At 40.4% G+C, this 16,381-nt stretch overlaps 1 protein-coding gene across 1 annotated transcript in view; it reads right to left on the bottom strand.

The window, feature by feature from the left end:
- LOC122561795 (proline-rich transmembrane protein 4-like) overlaps positions 1–12,514 on the bottom strand; it is a 56,349-nt gene extending 43,835 nt beyond the window's left edge. Inside the window, exons 1-2 of the mRNA XM_043713960.1 lie at positions 11,949–12,514; positions 10,540–10,682 (exon numbers count right to left, since the gene is read on the bottom strand). The gene's annotated coding sequence lies outside the window, so the exon portion shown is untranslated. The remainder of the gene's footprint in view (positions 1–10,539; positions 10,683–11,948) is intronic.
- Between the last annotated feature and the right edge of the window lie 3,867 nt (positions 12,515–16,381).

The following is a 16,381-nucleotide window of genomic DNA, read 5'->3' as shown; positions in this document are numbered from 1 at the left end:
GTAACTAGGGAAGCCCGGCACCGCCTTCCTGACCTGCAGTCTTCTTCTTGACCTCTCCGCCTCCATCCTACTCCGACCTATCACCCTCACCTTGACCTCTTTCCACCTATCACATTTCCAACGCCCCTCCTCCAAGTCCCTCCTCCCTACCTTTTATCTTCTCCTGCTGAACACTCTCTGCTCATTCCTGAAGAAGGGCCTGTGCCCGAAACGTCGAATCTCCTGTTCCCTGGATGCTGCCTGACCTGCTGTGCTGTTCCAGCAATAAAATTTCAACAAGCATTTCTCTCACCAACTGTCCAGGGTTAGATTGGAACATAGGAACATGAATAGTCCACTCAGCTGATTGAGGCTTTACCAGTCCAATCACTTTGAGCATGATTGTTCTATGCCGAAACTCCATTTTGTTCTGGTAATCTTTATTGCTGTTAACTAAAACAAATCTATCAATCATTTTAAAATGTTCAATTAACCTCAGTCTAAACAGCTTTTTTAAAGAAATATTTGCAATTGTTAGCACTTCCATGATCACAGAATACCCCAGCCCACTTTTCATCCAACAGAGTACTTTTGAAGTGTAATGTGGAAAGGGTCATCAATGGTACTGTCAAGCAGCACATGCTCACCGATACTCAGTTTGAGATCTGCCAAGGTCACTCAGCTCCTGACCTCATTACAGCTTTGGTCCAAAAAAGGGCAAAAGTAAGAGTGTGTCCTTGATATCAGTCAGCATTTGACTGAGTCTAGCACCACAGAACCCTAAGATAACTAAGGTTAATGTGTATGAGGGAGACGACTCTCCACTGGTTGAAGTCATACGTAGCAGAAAGAATGCTTGTGGTCTTTAGAAGTCAATCACTTCAGTCACAGGACATTGCTGCGGGAGTCCGTCAGCATATGTCCTTGGCCAAACCATCTTCAGCTGTTTTATTAATTACCTTTCTTCCATTATAAAATCAAATTTAGATACGATTGCTACAATTGCACAATGTCCAGTGTAATTTGTGACTGCTCACTTACTGAAGTAGTCCATGTTAATGTGTAGCAAGAACTGAACAACATCCAAGTTGGGCTGATAAATAACAAGTAATTTCGAGCCACACAAGTACCGAGAAATGGCCATCTTCAATAAGACAGAATCTAACCATCAACCTTAACGTTGAATGGCATTACTATCACTGAATCCCCATGGTGTCTCCTGGCAGTGTAGGGAGGTGAATTCTGGGGAGGTAGTGCAAAGTGCTTGGTGGTCATCTTGATGGATCAGCTGGGGATGGGAGCACCTGGGGTACAAACTTTGGGAGGATGCAGCTGATATGGAAAGGCACCACTGAATGAAGAGCCCTCCCTGACCATTTGTGAGCTTCTCCTCTACCTTCCTGCCCTCAAACCACAAAGGACAAAATTTCAGGAAGCAGCCATTCAGTCACCAATAATTGACATTTTAATGGCCTCACACAGGGTGAGGCCTGGCTGGTCTCCCCAGCCTCCTATAAAATTATAAACAGGTCAGGGTTAGCAGGAAGGTGACAGCAAGGCCCAGTGAGGAATGTTATCTTCCACATGCACCAGCAGGGGCATGTAAAAGTCTAACTAGATGTCACCTTTGACTTCTTTTTTTACTTGAGTCCTAGAAAACAATATAAAGTCACAATCTGCTGATTTAGAGGTGAATCCGAGAAAGCTACCCACTTAACCAGGGCCTTGGAGAGACAATTGCAGATTTTCACAACTTCTTGTACAAAAGGTGCTTCCTGACATCACCCTTTAACAACCTAGCTCTAACTTCGAAGTTAACCGTGTTCTGGATTCCATACCTGAGAAATTCATTTCCATCTACCAATCCTTTAGTCAGCCTGTACACCTCACACAGATCACTCTCTGATCTTCTATATTCTACTCAAGAGAATACAAGTTTAGCCCAAGTAATCTTTCCTTATAATTTAAATACTCTAATCTTGCTATCATTATTTTACATGTGATGGTCAAATCCTCTGCCAAGACTCACCATCCAGATGCACCCATAATTTTTTCAAATGAAGTAGTGTAGGATAGGTCATGGGACTCTGTCCCAATGTGGGTCTACAAAGCTCAGGAGGAAAGGGAAGAATGCACTACTGAGATACAGGGCAAAGTTCCAGTTGATACATGAAATGATGGAGCTGGAGTATTACTCAAACCCAAATTGAATAAGTTCTAGTCAAAGAAATTAATCATTTTCACTTTTTAAAAAATGTGATATTTATTCCAAAACATGAAGTTAATATACAGTTTAAAGGCACAAAGTCTTTGATTTTTCATTCCGCTACTGTACAATTGCAGCTGTCCTCAGACTTTCTGCTTTTAAATGTCAAGCTCATCAACATATTAATAGCTCCCCTTCCTGAATCTGAACTAAGACAAGGAGTTGCCCTTCACCCCTCCATTAACCCCATCCCTCCCTATTACAATAGCTTGATTCTTATGGCTTGCAGGAAAACATCCCAGTAGATGAATTTTCCTGTGAAATGGTGACAGGAAGTAAGTCAGAATAACACAATACAACAAAAAGACTGTGGCTGCAGGAAAGATATGACATCAGCCTACACGCATTGAGAATATATCCATGTATAGCGCGTGTCTTTAAGTATGTGACTGTGTCATGAGAATAAAGTTACTAGTTTAGAGTTAATGAGGTGAAATTACTAGAATTGAATTAGTCAGCATTATGAAGGTAAAGGTAATGAAGTGCAATTACACTGGGTTAGAATTACTGACTTGGAGTTACTTGATTAGAGTTAGTGAGATGCAGTTATTGGGATTAAATTACTTATTTGTGTATTACTGGGGTGCAGTTACCCTTAGTTAGAGTTACTTGGGTGAAGTTAAGGAGTGCAAGTGCACTGAGTTAATTAGTGAGGTGCAGTTACTGGGACCAAGTTACTGTAATAGAGTTGCTAGGATAGTTACTGTGCAGTTACTAGGTTAGAATTATTGAATGAGAGTTATTGAGATAGCTATATGCTTCAGAGTCTTGGATGACCTGCAACAAAAACCTCAAAGCATGAAGTGCCATCAACAGTGCCATCAGATGTTCATCCAAATTTGGTGGTAAGAAAGAAAGTCCAACAGCAACAATTCTCCCTTGAGCAAATATGAACAGTAATCACAGAAAACTAGCTCTGCTGGTTGGGACATATCTTTCGGATATCTGACATCAAATGCCTGAAGCAACTAATTTATTTGGAATTTGGTTAAAACTCACATAACACCAGTTTATAGTCAACAAGTTTATTTGGAAATGCAAGCTTTCAGAGCGCTGCTCCTTCATTAGGTAGCTTAATGGTGCAGGGTCATAGGACACAAATTTTATACTAAACAATCAGTGTCATACAACTGATGCAACATATTGAACAAACCTAGACATTCCAGAAAAGTGTCATTGGACTAAAAACATTATAACTATTTCTGTCTTCCAAGATGCTTCTCAATCTGAAGTTCGCTCATACTTTCTTTTTTAATTTCTGACCTCCCGCATCCACAGTACTTTACATTTATTGATGTTTGAGAGAGTTTGCTATGTTTAAATTGCAGACATATTTCCTACATCACAGTAATAACAACATTTCATTGGCCGCAGAAGGTTTTGGGATGTATTGAAGTTGTGAAAAGCACTATATAAATGGAAGTGTCTGTCGTTCTTTTAAATGTGATATGAGGAGGAATGGATTTTCACAGAGACAGGGAGCATTGTTGAGGCAAAAAAATGAATATACCAAATCTATCACAGCCACACATATCCATTCCCTCCACCACCGATGCTCAATAGTAGTAATCTACAAGATGTAGTACACAAATTCAGCAAACCCCTTAGACAGCACTTTCTAAACTGATGACAATTACCATCCAGAAGGACAATGACAGCAGTTACATGGGAAGACCACCAGTGCAAGTTCCTCCCCAAGGTACTCATCATCCAGACTTGGAAATATATCATTGTTCCTTCAGGGTCACTGGATCAAAATCATAGAATTGCCTCCCTTAACAGCACTGTAGGTCTTCTAAAGTCCACAAACTGCAGCAGTTCAAGAAAGCAGCTCACAACTACATTTTCAAGGGCAAATGGTGATTAATAATAAATGATTGCCGAATCAGTGATGTTCACATTCCACAATTTTTTTTAAAAAGAAAAGACACTAGAAGCATTTAAAATTGATCAGGAGGAATTATCACCTTTATGGACAAAAGATCTGATAAGGGACCATAGAGTCATAGAGATATACAGCATGCAAACAGAATCTTCAGTCCAACTTGTCCATGCTGACCAGATATCCCAACCTAATTTGGTCCCATTTGCCAGCATCCGGCCCAAACACTAAACCCTTCCTATTCATATACCCATTCAGATGCCTTTTAAATGTTGCAATTGTATCAGCCTCCACCACTTCCTCTGGCAGCTCATTCCATACACACACCACACTCTTCTAAAGGACTGGGTGAGATACATTCAAAGATATTGAAGGAAATGAGGATAGAAATTGTAGAGACACTGGCTATAGTTTTCCAGTCTTTCTTCAACTCAGGCATGATGGAAGACTGGAAAATTGCAAACGTTACATCCTTGTTCAAAAAAGGGTGCAAAGAAACAACACACCAGCTACAAGACAGTCAATTTAACTTTGGTGGTGAGAAAATATTTGTAAACAACAATTTGGGGCAAAATAAACAGTCAGAAGGTTAATTAAGGAAAGTCTTTCTGGATTTCTTAAAATCCAAAAAGGTCCTGTCTGGTTATTTTGCCAGAACTTTATGAAGAGTTTAATTGAGGCCAATGTTGTGATGCCTGATGAAGGAGCAGTGCTCCGGAAGCTTGTGATTTTAAATTACACTATTAGAATATAACCTGGTGTCATGTGACTTCTGACCTTGTTTACCCCAGTCCAACACCGGCACATCCACGTGATGTGGGTGCACGTGGAATGATGTTTGATACAATGTCACACAGAGACTTATGAGCAAAGTTAGAGTTCATGGAACAAAAGGTCAGTAGCAATGAGGATATAAAATTCGCTGGGTGATAAGAAACAGAAAGTAATGGTTAATAAAATTTTTTAGTGGGAGGCAAAAGTATGTCGTGAAATTCCCCAGAATTTAGTTTTGAGACCCTTGCTTTTCCTCAAATACTGTTATAGAGTCATAGACATGTACAACACAGAAACAGACCCTTCGGTCCAACTTGTCCATGCCGACCAGTTATCCCAACCCAATCTAGTCCCATTTGTCAGTACTTGGCCCATATACCTCTAAACCCTTCCTATTCATATAACCATCCAGATGCCTTTTAAATGTGGCAATTGTACCAGTCTCCACCACTTCCTCTGGCAGCTCATTCCATATACGCACCATCCTCTGTCTGAAAACGTTTCCTCTTAGGTCGCTTTCATATCTTTTTCCTCTCACCCTAAACCTATGCCCTCTAGTTCTGGACTCACCCATCCCAGGGAAAAGATTTTGTCTAGTTACCCTATCCAAACCCCTCATGATTTTATAAACCTCTTTGATGTCACCCCTCAGTCTCCAACGCTCAGGGAAAACAGCCCCAGCTTACTCAGACTCTCCCTGTAGCTCAAATCCTCCAATCCTGGCAACATCCTTGTAAATCTTTCCTGAACCCTTTCAGGTTTCACAACATCCTTCCGATACGAAGGAGACCAGAATTGCACGCAATATTCCAACAATGGCCTAACCAATGTCCTGTACAGTGCAACATGACCTCCCAACTCCTGTACTCAATATTCTGACCAATAAAGGAGACCATACCAAATACCTTCTTCACTATCCTATCTACCTGTGACTACTTTCAAGGAGCTATGAACCTGCACTCCAAGGTCTCTTTGTTTAGTACATTCCCTAGTACATTCCCATTAAGTGTATAAGTCCCGGTCTGATTTGCTTTTCCAAAATGCAGCACCTTGCATTTATCTAAATTAAACTCTCTCCACCACTCTTTAGCCCATTGGTCCATTTGATCCAGATCCTGTTGTAATCTGAGGTAACTTTCTTTGCTGTCCGCTACATCTCCAAATTTAGTGCCATCTATAAACTTACTAATTATACCTCCTATGTTAACATCCATATCATTTATATAAATGACAAAAAATATTAATGAGCTGGACCTAGATATGAATGATATGAAACTTGGAAACATTGTTAACAATCAGGATGGTAGAGTAGGACTTCAAGGGCCATGGACGAGTTGGTGGATTGTGCAGACAGGTGGATGAAGTTGAATGCAGTAAAATTATTTATTCTGGTAGGAGAACCAATAAGGGAAAAGAGAAACATAATATTATAAAAAAGGATGCAACTCTAAAGGGGATACATGGGTAGAAGGATCCAGCCATTTGGGAATATTACAGCACACTCCTGAGTTAGACTTTATAGATGGTGTCTAGCACTGCGGAATCAGGAGTTACTCACTGTAGAATTCTGAGCTTCTGACCTGCCGTTATAACCACACTATTTCTATTGTTGGTCTAATTCAGCTTCTGATCAATGGTTATCTGATGGGGCAATATTTGGCTGATTGGATTTGGCCGACAGTTTGTGCACTGCACATATCTGAGCAATTTTCCACATTACTACATAGATGTCAATGTTATGTCTGGAGCAGCTTTGCTTGAGGTGCAGCAAGTTCTCGTTAACAAACCTTCAGTGCAATTGCTGGAACGTTGTCAGGGTGCATAGCTCTTGCAATATCTATTGCCTATGGTTTCCTAATATCATGTGGAATTAATCAAACTGGCTGAAGACTGGCATCTGTGATACTTGAAACCTCAGCAGGAGAGCGTGATTTTGAAATTCTATAAAGCTGGTGTATGATGAATGAGCAATCAATCCTTATTTTACTGACAATATTTGTATCTCCAGAGTGGATTAGAAATGAAGAGAACCTTTTCCAAAGTTCTGAGTTTACTTTGCAGCTGATAAAAATGAGCTCGTTTCAGTCTCAGAAACTAAGCAGGAGAATCCTACTTTTAAAAGACCCCAGATATCATAGTGCTAATTATACATGTCAAACACTTCTGCAAAGCCTCTTTTAAAATTAGACAGTCAGTACTCTACTTAAGAAGATACTGAGAGCCCTAAAGCACTGATACAATGTGAAAATGCAACAAACTGTGAATTCCTCTCAAGAGAGTTCAATGAGTTTATCTAACAAATATGCATATTGGGGAAGGCATAGTCCATTCCTTAACTTGTGTTTGTACTGATCTCAAACAGGGTAGCAGTAGGACTGCATTAAGGGGAAAAAGAAACTTCAGCTGTACATGGAATTTATAGCACAGAGAAGGCCATTCAACCCATCAGGTACATGCTGGTGCTTATCCTTCACAGAGACCTCATCCATTCCTACTACATCTCATTTTATCATTATAACCATTTTCTCTCTCTTGTGTTTATCTGGCTTTTTATGAAATTTACTCCTTGTGGCAACAAGTGCTGTAATATGCATTCCTCACCAATCTATCTGTCACAGATGCATTTGTCCACGTCAGTAGATATGTCCACTATACATTCATTGAGGCTACCCAGCATTGTGTTGTGTGACACTAACTTAGCGCTAACTTGGAAAGACTACAGACAGATCTAGCAACTGAAAATTGGACCTCTGTAAAGCACTGTGGGACAAATAGTAGCAGACTAATATTCAACAGCAATATGTAGCCTCATGGCCTGGATTTCCCCCATTTTAATCATTGCCATCAAGTCAGAAAATCAACTGGCTCAATGAAGTGCATACCAGGAGCAGCACCAAGTGAAATAAAATTATGTGTTATTTAAATGTAACACAAATAAGATATGTAGATTCCATTTATTTCAAGATCTCATGGGTTTAATTACAGTTAAGCTAACACACAAAATGGGCGGCACGGTGGCACAGTGGTTAGCACTACTGCCTCACAGCGCTAGAGACCCGGGTTCAATTCCCGCCGCAGGCGACTGACTGTGTGGAGTTTGCACGTTCTCCCAGTGTCTGCGTGGGTTTCTTCCGGGTGCTCCGGTTTCCTCCCACAGTCCAAAGATGTGTAGGTCAGGTGAATTGGCCATGCTAAATTGCCCCTAGTGTTAGGTAAGGGGTTAATGTAGGGGTATGGGTGGGTCGCGCTTCGGCAGGGCGGTGTGGACTTGTTGGGCCGAATGGCCTGTTTCCACACTAAGTAATCTAATCTAAAAAAATGCAAAGCAATCTTCAAACATAGTCTGTACCTTGACCTCTCCAATGCAGACTCTATGGATTATGGTCATGTGGTGACATCAAAATACTTGGCTTATTCACATGTTGAGCTCTTAAAGGAAAATCTCTCCAAAGGTGACAACAAAATACTAGGCGTTCCTAGCATCAACCTAATCAAGCCACGACATAGGACTATTTACATGCCAAACCTTGGAAGCAGCAAGTCTGGACAGGATTAAACTGGCCTCATGCCTGATGCTTTTGCCCAAAACATCAATTTTCCTGCTCCTCGGATGCTGCCTAACCTGCTGTACTTTTCCAGCACCACTCTAATCTCCAGTATCTGCAGTACCCACCTCCGCCGAGGATTAAACCATCCAACAACCACTAAATCAGATCTACGCGCTTCAGTCCTGTCAGGTCAATTAAACAACTAACAGCGGAGGGGCCTCCAAATAAATCCCCTTCCTCAACAATAAGGGAGCCCAACACATCAGTGCAAAAGATAAGGCTGAAACTGTTGCAGCCATCTTCAGCTGGAAATCCTGAGGTGATGGCCTGGTGGTATTATTGCTAGACTATTAATCCAAAGACCCAGGCAATTTTCTGGGATCCTAGGTTTAATTCTGCCAGGACAGATGGTGGAATTTGATTTCAATAAAATCTGGAGGTAAGAATCTACCGATGACTGTTGAAACTATTGTCAAAAAAAAACTTACTTGGTCATCTTCACCTGGTCTGGCCTCCAAGTGACTCCAGACCCACAACAATGTGGTAGACTCTTTGCTGCCCTCTAAACAATTAGGGATGAGCAATAAACTAATGAATAAAATAGGATGATCCTCTTGGCTCCTCTGGAAGTTTCCAGCATCTGAGTCCTCAACCAAATCAATTCATTGCACAAATAAGAGGAAGCAGCTGAATGCATGAACTTTGCAAAAGCTATGGATCATGACAACATTCCAGGGCTAACTTCTACATTAACCAGGCTGTTCCAGGACAGTAACAGGCTTGGAGTCTTACCTAATGGAAAGAAAGATGGTTATGGTTGTCAGAGATCAATCATTTCAGTCATCAAGCCTGCTCGACAGGAGTTCCTCAGGGTAGTGCCCTTGCCCCAAAGGGGTTCAGCTGTTTCATCAATGACCTTCCTTCATCTTAAGTTCAGATATAAGGAAGTTTACTGGTAAATATTTAGCTCCGTTCACAACTTTCCAGATACTGAAACAGTCTGTGTCCATATATGAGCATGATAGGGGCAAAATACTAGGTTTGGGCTGAGAAGAGGCAAACAATATTTTTAACTCAGAAGTGCCAGGCAATGACCAGTTCCCACAAGATCTAACTATTGCTGTTTAATGTTCAAGGTCATTATCATTTCTAAATGCCTTGCTAGTAATATCCTGGGAGTTAGAAATTCTATTGTCACTAATTCACCTCCTATGTTCCACTGCTTGTCCACCATCTAACAAAGTACAAATCAAGAATGTGCTGGAATACCTTCCACATGCCTGAATGGGCACATCTGATAGAGCATTAAAGAAGCCCAACACTGCCCAAGACAAAGCAGAGTGTTCGATTGGCACCCCAACCTCACCACCAATGCACAATGGCAGCAGTGTGCATTATCTACAAGATGCACTCTTGTAATTCACCAAGGCTCCTTTCGCAGCATGTTTCAAGCCAACAACCTCTATCACTTAAGACAAGAGCAGCAGAAAAATGATAATATCATCATCCTGACTTAGAATTATGTTGCTGTTCCCTCACGGTAACTGGGTCAAAATCCTGGTACTCTCTCTCTCCAACAGCATTGTGGGTGTGCCTACACCCCAAGCACTGCAGCGGTTCAAGAAGAAAGCTCATCACTACCTTCTCCAGTGGAAGTTAGGATGGGCAATAAATGTGGCCCCAGCAATTCCTACGAAATTAATATGGTTGTCCTGAATTCCCTCCTGGATTTATTTGAGACCTTCTTACATTTATGGCTCATTTTGAACCCTCTCATAAATGGAAACATCTCTATGTTTACTCTATTCAAACCCCTCCTAATTTTAAAAACCTTTATCAAGCCAACCCTCGATCATCTCTTTTCTAAAAGAGAGCCTCACACTACTCAATCATTCCTGGTAATTTTGATCTCACAATTCTAACATATTGTTCTTCAGGACTTTTCACTTGGAAAGCATAAAAGAAGAAAACTCTTGCATTTCTATGGATTTTTCACAAACGTCACATGCCTCAAAGCCAGTGAGTTAATTCTGAAGCATAATCACTGTTGAACGTAGTGTCAATATGCACACAGTAAACTTCCCCCATACCAGATTTTTTAAAGTGATGTTGATTGAGAGATAAATAATGGCCAGAACCTGAGGGAAAACTCTCCTGCACTTCTTCAAAATAGTGCCGTGGAGCTTCTACATCCACCTTAGCAGAGATGTGTGGCCTTGGTTTAAAGTTGCATCTGAAAGATAGAACTTGCATATTTTATGTCGTGAGGCCAGTCAAACACCCTGACTACCCTCATTAGTTAAACTCATCAGAATGCTACCTGCACTTGAAAAGATAAATTCTGAAGAAAGATTGCAAAAAAAATTATATATCCTATTGAGTTTAGAGAATTGAGAGAAAACCTATTTGATGTAGATAACAGGATTCGATAGGACAGACACCTAAAAGGTAATTCCACTCATGGGGAAATCTGAAATATATTAGCATAACCTTAAAATTAAAGCATTTGGGAATGAAACGAGGAAGTATTCTTAATGGGAAAGGAAATGTAAAACTATATCCTCAAAATGCAGAGGCATTGTTGTTCAATTTAAATTTTTAAGACTGAGATCAACATACTTTTGTTGTAGCAGGATATAAAGGGAGCAAAGGCAGTTAAATAGAGTTGAAATATAGGTCAGCAATAATCTAATTGAATGATAGAAAAACCACCTGTGCCTGTTCTATGTTCCCGACAGTCTCAGTGTCAAGATCTATTCTCAGTCAAATTTGTTGATTTCGGTGGATCATGTTAATCTATATGGAAAATCAGAGTTCCTTCTCTTGATTATTATGTGATGAGATTTGCTGCAAAGTTTATCTTTATGAAAATTATGCAAGTAGCATGGTTAGTTTGGAAAGTTCCCAGAATCCCATAGCCTGCCAACACATATTTAGGTCCACAGTGGAAGATCAGCCCCACTGAACTTCAGGTCAATATGAGTCAGGTCTTGAGGAGTGAACAATAAAAAAGTACAAACTGTGTCTAGGAAAGGAGTCGGGTGTAAACATACAATGTACAGTAATGAAAAAAGAAAAAAAAGATCAAAATGCACACGTATATAGTACCTTTCACATGTCTCAAAGTGCTTTACAGCTAACATCTCATTATCCAGCATTATGTGATAATGAGATAATCCATTGAAATGTGGGCTGAGGGATGAATTTTAGCCAGGTGAACTTGCCTGATCTTCTTCATTGTTTACCATGGAATTTTCTCAAATCCACTTCAGAGAGCAAAGAGGATCCACAATTTAATATCCTATCTGCAAGATGGCATCTCTGTCAGTGCAACTCCAACACCTCCAACACAGAACAACTGCACAAGAGTGTCACTGTGATTCTTAATCTAGTCAGGGTGGCAAGTGCCATCACTGATTGAGCCAAAACAGACACTTTAAAGAGACAAAACATAATTTGATAAAAGACATATGGGACAAGAAAAGAATTGCCAGCTCACCATTGTGCTACCAGTTATTGAGCAGGACTCTGGAACCGGTGACACCTTTACACCATGGAATTCCCAGCTGAATTCTGATCTCAGCAACAAAAAGATGAAGCCAACTTTAATTCTGTTTTCTTCTCATGCTTCCTCAGTAAACAATGAATAGGTTGTTGAACTAATTTCTTAAAATTCTATGATGTAAATTCTGTAAATGTACAGATTCTTTGAAACATATTTTTATCTCTTGCCCAACAGTGATACACTTCTGTATTAGATGAAGGCACTGTATGCCTCTAAGAGGGTGGGTATTACTTCTCATTTGGATGAATGACTTTATGTTGCTAACTAGCTCAAATCACATTGGAAGGGGTTAATGTTCTGCAAAGTTCCAGGCATCCTCACACTGGCTTAAGTTGTTGTCTTTTTTACACAAATAGCTCTTTGTACTGATGTTATGTTTTTTCCTTTTCGTCTTTCCAATGATGTCTCATCACAAGATCACAGCAGTCACAAGATCATCAGATGACAAAAAGGCTCCTTGTTCTAAAGAAGAACAGAAATTGCTGGAGAGACTCAGCACATCTGGCAGCATCTGCAGAGAGAAAGCAGAGTTAACATTTTAAGTCCAGTGACTCTTCTTCGGAATAGGTTCATCATCCTATCTACTTTCTTAAACCAAGTTTATATCAGCACTCAATTAGTTTAGAATTTGGAGGATTACCTGCATTAAGATGATCAAATTCAGCTCAGTTATCCCACACTTGGACTTATGTTGAATTGGCAAGAAGTATGTTTTCACAAATGCTGTTGGCTGCCACATCCAAGTAGCTGTTCTCAATGTGAGATCAGAGATTCAGTCCATGAAAATGTGAATATACAACCAGGAGGTGTGTGATAAGGGTACTATTATCATTTGGAAACTTAGGTTCTAAAGAAGTGGCAAATGGAACTTTGGCTTTTAGTTCAGTGAAAGCTACTCTTTTTTAAGGGTCAGATACACTTTGCTTTTAGCATTGGGTCCAAACAGCCTTTGCAAGAAATCATGTGATTACACTCAATAGCCAAGCAATTCAGCTAGGGAGAAAATTGACCAAGTATTTTTTTAATATTGTCAATATACTAAATTCAAACGTGATTCCAGTTTGGTATTTTGGGGCATGATTTAAATTGATTGGTCAAAATTTGAGTTTGTTTTGTCATCTCTAGGCAATCCAGCTACTCTAGCTGTTCGACCAAATGTTACATTGTGCCTTATTCAAAACACTTATAGAGTCATAGAGATGTACAGCATGGAAACAGACCCTTCGGTCCAACCTGTCCATGCCGACCAGATATCCCAACCCAATCTAGTCCCACCTACCAGCACCCGGCCCATATCCCTCCAAACCCTTCCTGTTCATATACCCATCCAAATGCCTCTTAAATGTTGTAATTGTACTAGCCTCCACCACATCCTCTGGCAGCTCATTCCATACATGTACCACCCTCCGTGTGAAAAAGTTGTCACTTAGGTCTCTTTTATATCTTTCTCCTCTCACCCTAAACCAATGCCCTCTAGTTATGGAATCCCCAACCCCAGGGAAAAGACTTTGTCTATTTATCCTATCCATGCCCCTCATAATTTTGTAAACCTCTATAAGGTCACCCCTCAGCCTCCAACGCTCCAGGGAAAACAGCCTCCGCCTGTTCAGCCTCTCCCTGTAGCTCAGATCCTCCAACCCTGACAACATCCTTGTAAATCTTTTCTGAACCCTTTCAAGTTTCACAACATCTTGCCGATAGGAAGGAGACCAGAGTTGCACACAATATTCCAACAGTGGCCTAACCAGTGCTGTATCAGGTAGTTCTAGTAGCTTGTAACTCTCTCAAAGGTACAGTACCCCTTACACCTTCATAAAATCAAAAATAAGAATTTTTAAAAAGAAATGCTTTATTCATAAATTTATAAATGCTAATTACTTAACAACTAGTTTTTGAAATTACATAAGATGTCACACTCGGTCATGCTTCCCTACACCAACAATTAGAGGTTATATTAACAAAATACATTAACATGAAACATACTGCAGTGCATTCTCAATTAGTCCAGAATTTGAGAGACATTTCATATGGGTTCCAGCTTCTTCGTTTACTATGGCAGGAGGGGTTGTACATTGTAATCTTTCCCGTGCAACATTGAGGCAGCTGCTCCAAGCTTTACCCTCATCATATGCAGCCTGAGTTCTGAAGGCACTTCAGACAGCTCCGTCAAATCAAACATGTGACAGGTCAGCTTAACTTCTCTGTAATGAACTTTACAGTGATTATCTTTTTTGTCCGTACAGGTACTAAGTACTACAGCAGTTGTAGGTTGTTAACCCCACATTTCCCCAGTGCAATCATGAGACAAAACTTTGGGCTCGCATGTTCTATTGCACTAATGGCTGCTGTGGAGCTCTGCCTGATTTATGATATCTGCAAGGCCCCTTTAAATACTCATACTTTTTCTATAGGTGGTTGTGGCTTACTTGACAGCTCTCAGACGCTTGATTATTGTTGCAAAACTTCCTGTGACAAGTTTTTTTTGTTGGAGAAACTTTGACCCCCTTGCAGCCGCTCAGAAATTGAAACCTATCCTCAGCTGCTCTCATACACCATGCCCCAAATTTTCACTCTGGATCACATTAAGTCTGAGGCATTAAAATGGGGTCACTCTCAAACAATATTTGGTTTGCATTTTGCTGGGACCAAATATCAAAGTGTGAACAATTCCTGCATTGGTTTAACGAGTGAAGGGAGTCATTATCTCGCACAAATCTGGACATCAGTTTTAATCCCAATCCTAATGCCAAACTCATGACTTAAGCTCTGAAATTCACTGCTTAAATCTCTTCACCGCCTACCTTATTGACTAATCTGCTAATCAACTGTCCTAATAACACTTAACATGGCTCAGCATCAATAATTTGTTTGCTGTTACACCTGTGAAATATCCCAGGACCCTTTACTACATTTATGTAATTGCAGTTATTGTATCCAGTTCACAATGAGGTCTCTACTTAACAAAGGTTCTGACTCTCCAAGCTACATTCTGAGTAAAATAGATTTTTCAGCCAGATAACCACGCTCCAAACTGAACAGTGACATTCATGCATGATGTTGTTTTGAGGTTTGGAAATGGACAACAACTAGATCCTTTCCCCTTCCTCAAGAAATACTGATGTGTTGGTGGGAATCGTCAAATTAAAATGTTCTCAGGAAGTTCCTCTACCCTGTGCCTGAAGCTCTTGACACAGTGAATATTCTAGAACTGCAGTTTCAAACCCCAATTATCACTTTTGCTCAGTGTTCAAATCTCAGCCCAGGAATCAGGCACAGAACTTGGATGCTGTACTGAGGGTGTGTTGTACTGTTGAAGCTGCCATTTTTCAGGTGAGATGTTAAAATCAAAGCCTTGACATTCTGCCCTGGTCATCCAAGGCAGAAGAGGTAACATATTCCTTATCTGATACTGTACACAGGGCAGTGTGAATAGGAACAATAGTGCATGATATTTTTTGTACAGTGCAATGTTATTTGGATTAATGGGGTATTTTAACCTTATAGTGAATGCAGAGCAGTGATATTGGGAATAACAGATTATGTTCCTGAACTGTGGCTCAATGTTTTCCCACTCACTTATAAGCCAAAGGTTGAAAGGTCTGACCCCATTCAAAGGTCACAAGTGCCAAATCAAGGCTGATACTCCAGTACGTTACTAAGGAAGTGTTACACTGTCAGAGCTGCCATCTTTCAGATGATACATTAACAGAAGACCTGTTGGTTCTGTCCAGTGAACATAAAAGATCAGGTGACACTATTCACAGAAGGAAAGTGTACTCTAAAGTCCTTACCAATATGTATCCCTCATCCTATATTACAAACATTAGATGTATCTGGTCACAATGACCTTGCTGTATATTGGCTGTTGTGTTACTGACAATACAGCAGTGATAACACAATGTGCACCCTGTAGTTGCCCAGTGATCATGACATAGATTGCCCACGTATTTCCCCATAGTTCTATTTCTGGATGACTCAAGATTGTTTGATTTAACATTAATTTGCAGAGTGAGGTTTTTATCCCACCAGGAACTAAGAGCAGAATTGTCTTGGTGCCTTCTGAAGATGGTGATAGACGTAAGGATTTAGGGTGAGAAAATTTAGGGTGAGGTAAGAGTATTAGAGAAAAGAAATGGCACTATGTATCCATTCCTGCTGAAGGGCTTTTGCCCAAAACGTCGATTTTCCTGCTCCTCAGATGCTGCCTGACCTGCTGTGCTTTTCCAGCACTACTCTAATCTAGTACTATGTATGGAGAAGAGTATTAGAGAGAAAGCAAATACTGGAGGATAACAGTATTAGAGTGGGGCTAAACCTATTCGTGTGGTGAGAATGCTAGAGAGAGAGTGGGGCTGAGAGAATTGGGG

This window comes from Chiloscyllium plagiosum, chromosome 23 (genome assembly GCF_004010195.1).
Source record: "Chiloscyllium plagiosum isolate BGI_BamShark_2017 chromosome 23, ASM401019v2, whole genome shotgun sequence".
NCBI lineage: Eukaryota > Metazoa > Chordata > Chondrichthyes > Orectolobiformes > Hemiscylliidae > Chiloscyllium > Chiloscyllium plagiosum.
Note: the sequence above shows the minus strand (reverse complement) of the source record. Positions and strands in the feature narration are given on the sequence as shown.